Source organism: Palaemon carinicauda, chromosome 22 (genome assembly GCF_036898095.1).
Source record: "Palaemon carinicauda isolate YSFRI2023 chromosome 22, ASM3689809v2, whole genome shotgun sequence".
NCBI lineage: Eukaryota > Metazoa > Arthropoda > Malacostraca > Decapoda > Palaemonidae > Palaemon > Palaemon carinicauda.
The window spans coordinates 49,972,096-49,979,052 of NC_090746.1; positions in this window are offsets into that span (position 1 = coordinate 49,972,096).

Consider the following 6,957-nt stretch of genomic DNA (forward strand, 5'->3'; position numbering starts at 1 on the left):
CTTATTGATAACAATTAATATCAATGATTCCATGAAATAAATCAAATTGTTATTCATTTATTATTATTTTACATGCAATATGGCATAAAATGCATCCAATTGAAATGATGGCGATGTTTAAAAAACTATTGCTGGTAACTCAACTAAGTTTTGACATATATGCAAATCCTATACTAGATTAGGGTATCCTATAGTGTCTTCTCAGTCTAGAATAATTAGATATTACAATTGCTGATTTGTAGCCATGATGACTAATAAAAACATCGGTTACAAAACTTGGCGTGTAACATTTGTTTTGGGTAACTTATACCTGTATAGTTCAGGCTAAAGATGTGGTTTGTGCTGGTTTTAGATATTCACACTAATTGTCCAAAGAATCGGTAACCAACAAATTTTATGGTCGCCGGCCTTTCAAAACAAAACCAAGATGCAAGAAAAGTTTAAGATCAAAATTATTGACTTATTTCTTCCGGTAACAAAGTGATAAAGTTTTCGTAATTAGGGATATAATTTTCAATAATTGAACTGTTAATTATCGGAATGTGAGGAGTCATATATGACTTAGAAATAGCTTTAATCTTTACAAGCTGAACCGAAAACCAAACCTAAATAGCAGATAGACGGACAGCAATACTTAATAGCCACAATTCATGACAATGGTATCAACAAAGTTATGATTGACTTCGCTCGATGTTTCTTAAAAATAGGTGCCTGTTCCCTTAAGAGGTGTGTGGTCGATTCTTAACCATATGAATATGAATAATTAGTACAAAAATTTTTTGTTTTATTCGCAGGTTTAGTTTTTTCCTGTGAAAACAGTAATACAGCATTTGTCCTAGAAGCAATTTTTTTCATTAAATACTGTACACATCGGATCCACTTTATATCATAGCATTTACGTGTTTTTTCTCTTGTATTTCGACACTTCAGGGGTGCAAGAATTTTATGCTGACTTGAAAAGAGAGCTTGCAATGAAAAAAGGTTAAGAACCACTGATCGCTATGAGCGTTCATGAAATAGAATAAGACATAGGTTCCTTATTGCTGTTACGATTCAATTAAAGGGAATATGCCGGGGGGGGGGGTGTTCAGTGAAGTAACAAACCATCCATAACCAAACCGCGATTAGATAAAAAAAAATGAAACCAAGTGACCAGGGACCGCCTAAAAATCAACCAATATCACACGTGGTTTAGGTATGCAAATCCAACGCAAGCTTGCAAAGTAGTTATCGGTTTTGTGTGATCCTTGGACACATCCAAATAACATAAAAAAGTGTGTCCTCATTTAACTAATGGATACAAGTAGTTGAGAGAGAGAGAGAGAGAGAGAGAGAGAGAGAGAGAGAGAGAGAGAGAGAGAGAGAGAGAGAGAGAGAGAGAGAGAGAGAGAGCAGCTGCTAGGATAATGCAAACGAAGGCTATATCATTCTGACGTATATTCATTGGAATAGTCAGTTCCCACAGTATTTAAGGATGTTCTATAGAGAAATTTGTTAAGGAATTAAAATATATCAGTGCGATTATACTTTTCGATCACTATTATCGAAAACGATTGCATTTCCTATAGGAATACGAGATAAGACCTCTTTATCTCTCTATATATATATATATATATATATATATATATATATATATATATATATATATATATATATATATATATATATATATATATATATATATGTCATTAATCATCACATTTCTTTGAGGGCTATTGGTAATTTCTCTACCCCTCACATTCGAACCATCAAACAATGTCTTGGTTGTTTAAACGTCGGCCACCTTTCAGGGAAAGAAGGGAATGATCTGTATCACACGGAAAAACCCCTGCGCACTGCAGACCTAAAAGATTCTTTTGACGCAGGTTATACATTTCAGTATCATATGGTGTAATCCACATGTCAATTATCAAATCGACGGTGTCGCTGGATTTAATGACGACTTACTTCAAGTGGGAATGTTGTAAATTTTGTTGATAAAAAGAAAATCAAGAGATGAAGCCGTATACAAGATACCATAGTTACCGACACCAAAGAGAAAAGAAAATGGAAAAATTAAACCTAAAATAATGATATGCAATATATACAATGATGGAGATGAAGTATTGAATGTATTGATTCAAATGAATCGTTACCTGGACCAAATTCAAAATGTAAAACAGAAGAGAAGTCTGGTATTCAAGAAAAGTTCTGCATGCACCACGTGATCACCTGCTACCACTGTCGAAGGAATGGACATTTTGAACTAAGATCAAAAGTTCAAGACAGATGATAAAGTGCGTGGGAAATATTCATAAAATCACGCCTCCAAGTAATGTAACTCACAACGTATGAAGTGTATAAAATACACTAATCTGAAGAAGCCTAATGATCATATAGTGAATTCAAGAAATTGCAAAGATTACAATTTGGAATTGAAGAGATTAGCAGCAAATACGAACCATGGATACTAAGGACGTCATAAATTGTGACTGTGGAGAATTCGGCAACTGACAAATGAGAAATATTTCGACATAGTATGATCTGAGAAATGGTTAAATGACTTCGACAAAGCTAAGATTACTGAGATGACCCCTCATTACACATGCTTTCTTTTATATTTCGATAGAGGACAAGTAGAGGGCGTGGGTGGGGAGTTATGGTTTGTGAGTTGGACTTTCTGAGTGCTTTGATTATGTGGATTTGACAATAAACACGTTATCCAGTGTTTTACACGAAACGCCTGAAAATGTCCTCAACAAACTGGTCTTGCAGGTCCTGTAGTGAGTATGGTTGCCCTCACGTGATAGGACCAGGAAAGCCAGTCAGGGACTTAACATGTTTCCAAAGCATTGGGAAAATTTTATTCATTTTTTTTTCTTTTTTTTTTTTTTGTAATAAAAGATTAACCTGGGAGTCATAACAAAACCATTTAACCCCGAGAATTAATAAATGAGAAATATTTCGTTCAAGAAAAACTGAAGACATTCTTGTTCTTTTTAAGTGCTTCGATAATATGGATTCAACAATAAACACCAATTATGCAGTGTGATATGCATAATACTTAAGAATGTATAGGGTTACTGAACGCGTATGTCATGTAGTGAGTAGGGTTCCCCTGCGTGATAGGATCTCAGGAAAGTAGTCCTTAAAGTAAGTAAAATTCTCGTTTATTATAACGATATTGCATTAGAAAATTTTCTCTAAATTTTTTTCAAGAACATTTTACAATGCTTTTATCAGAGGCACAGTGCTGATGTAACAGAGTAAGGGGATCATTAAATTAACAGAAGATTAAATTTTTGCACAAAAAAAAAATTAACAGTAGAAGTTCAGAAAGCATTAAAAGGCACGAAAAGAGGCAAATCAGCAGGAGAAGATGGCCTAATATAAAATACATCAAATACATTATATTTAATAATAGATGGAGGAGATTTCATAGTAGTAAAATTCGCTGAACTTTACACAAAATGTCTGCGAGAATGCTGTCTATGGCTAAAGCTTGAAAAAAAATTATATAATCATTCACAAAAAGGGAAACACAAAAGACCTGAAAAATTACTACCCGATAAGTTTACTCTCAGTAATGTATAGAATATTTACATAGATCATATTAGGACGAATAAAAAGACAGCTAGACTTTAATCAGCCAAGAGAGCAGGCAGGCTATAGAAGCAGATGTTAGACAATTGACCGTATCTATGCCTTAAGTTAACCAGCTAATGGGAAAATAACAGTATGACAAGCCTCTATGTATGACATTTATAGGCTATGGGAAAGCTTTTGATTTTGTTAAAGCATCAGCTGTAATGAAAGTCTTTCAAATGTAAGGAATAAATTAATCCTATGTTTGACCACTTGAAGTACAGCAATACTAAAGCTACATAAAGATAGTGAGGAAATTCCGACAGGAGACCCCATCTCTCCTAAATTATTCACATCGTGCCTAGAAGCGTTTAAACAATTAGACTTGGAAAAATATAGTTATTAACATTAATCGGATATACTTCAACCAATTAAGATTTAAAGATGACATACTTCTATTTAGTGAATCATGAGAAGAATTACAAAAGATGATAAATTTGAATAGAGGACGCAAAAAGGTAGGACTAAAAAAAAAAATGTAGAAGCAACAAATAATGGTTATGGACGGACCTCTAGAGATTGTTAATGAACATAGCTAGTAGGACAAACAGTAATTGTTTCCCCAGGATATGGGATCGAAATTAAAAGATAGATAATCATGGGATGGAGAACATTTGATGAACAAAATTATATTATGAAAATTAGAATGCAACTTTCTCTAAAAACCAGAAGTATTTAATCAGACGGTCCTACTAGTATTAACTTATGCATCAGAATTTTGGAGTCTTACTAAAGCCTTGGAACATAAGCAACATGGATACAAAAGGAAATTAAGTAGATGGTTTCCTAACATCTAAGAAAAGAAATAGACATGGACAGGACATATAATGAGAAAGACAGATAATAGATGGACAAGAAGAATAGAATAATTGGTCCTTAGAGGTTACAAATATAGCAGGGGAAGGAAAAGAAGACTATGGAAATTGGCGGGTATAGTTTGGCATAGAAGACCTTAAACGGACGCCTGTGGAAGAAGTTAGAACATGTTTGAGGCTTTTGTCCTACAGTGAACTATTAATGGCTGATATATATATATATATATATATATATATATATATATATATATATATATATATATATATATATATATATATATATATATATATATAGTAGATGCCGTAATAAAATGTCCCAGAAACAACTAACATAATTGTACACGAAAATGTTAGATGGTATAATAGTGAGCTATTAAAGGCAAAAAGACATAGACGTAAGATGGAAGGTAGATGGAAAAGAGCCAAATCCTCACAAGCCAGAAATCTATATAATAAGGCCAGAAATTATTATAAAATCCTGTTAGAAAAAACAAAACGAAAATTCTACAACGGCGAAAGTAAAAACTAATAACAAGAGGGAGTTTCACAAAAACCTAGATGATTTGATGGGATTAAAGAAAAAATATGTCTTGCCTGATAATGTCTGTGCAGAGGAATTTGCTACATTCTTCAATGAAAAAATTGATAAAATTTATAGAGGTTTCCCCCAAAATCACTTAGAAGGACAGTCAGTTATGCCAGTGAAGGAGGGTAAGAAGTTAATAAAATTCAAGGAAATAAATATGTGCGACTTGTTAAAGGTTATGGGAGAGATGAAGAATACATATTGTGGAAACGACCCTTTCCCAAACATTTCAATAACTGAAGCTCCAAACAAGCAAGTTGTATATAATATTTACCAGAATATAATTAACCTAAGTATATTACAATCCTGTTTTCCTAGCTGTGAAAAAAAACTGCATTGATCAAACCAATATACAAAGGAAAAGGTGATGTAAACGAACTAAATTCTTATAGGCCTATTTCAAATTTATCCTACATGTCGAAGCTTATTGAAAAAATTCATAAGTGAGCAATTATGGGCGCATATTGATGAGTTAGAGGTATTCCCGGAAAATCAATCGGCCTAGAGCTAATCACTCTACAGAAACTACCTTATGCTCAATAATGAATGATATGATAGGTCTTCTTGATGAGATAAAAGTGTGGAATTTTGATTATGTTAGATCTTAGTGCTGCTTTCGATACTGTTGTGCACGAGTACATACTTGACGACTTAAAGTCCATTGGAGTGACTGAGGAAGCACTGGAATATTTGCGAAGCTACTTAACGAACAGGAAGACTATTATAGAAGTTTCTGGAAACCGATTCAGTGAGAGAATTCTTATGAAAGGTGTACCACAGGGTAGTGTTCTGGGCCCTATCTTGTTCAACATATACACTATCGAGCTATCACACATCTTGAAAAAACAAAAAGTGGGCTTTAAACTATATGCAGATGATACTCAGTTCTACCTTTCAATTTCAACAACACAAGATACAAAGAAGAAAATTAATGAGATAATGACTGAAATAAAAACATGGATGCAGAGGAAAAAGCTTAAGTTAAATGATGATAAAACAGAATGTATGTTTTTTGGCACAAAGGTGGCTTTGAAGAATTACCAGTTATTTCAAAGTATAAAAATTGGTGACGCTGATGTTAGGATTGTGCCTGTTGTGAAAAAATTGAGTGTACTGATAGATTGTAATTTGTCAATGAGGGATCAAATAGTGAACACAGTGAAAGTGTGTAACTATCACCTGAGAAACATAGCATTAATTAGAAAATATTTAACAGAGGGCAGTACAAAATAATTAGTGATGAGTCATGTAATATCAAGGCTTGATTATTGCAATTCTCTGTACTATAAATTGCCCAATACACTACTAAGAAAGCTTCAAAATGTGCAAAACCGGGCGGCTAGACTGATAAAAGGCATTAAACCTCGGGAGAGAATAACTCCTGCACTGATAGATCTACATTGGTTACCTGTTAAGGCTAGAATTGAATTTAAGATTTGTTTGTTGACTCACAAAGCACTTACAAGTGGTAAGCCTAATTATCTTCGTGATTGCTTGGTCCCCTACCCTCAAGCTACTAGCTCTGCTCTAAGAGTTAGACATGCTGATGGCCCATATAGACTATTCGAAATTTGTGTGAATTATGCAATAGGAGGAAGAACGTTTTGTTATGCAGCACCAAGACTCTTCAACGACCTTCCACTTGATGTCAAGAATAGCAAAAATGTGGCAGCTTTCAAGAAAAACCTGAAGACTTATCTCTTTGGAAAGTGTTATAATAGTGATCTGAAAACTATTAAGCCTGAATACAAATGCTAGCGAATAACTGGAAAGATACAGAGCAAAATATTAACTGGAAAGAAATTATTTTCACACACCAAGGCCCGCCTGAACAGACTCTTGGTGTCTGATGGAAGGCGAGAAATAAACCCCTAAAAGTAAAAAAGTAAAAGTAATGAAACATTGATGAATGCTATTTCCGCCAATGATGCA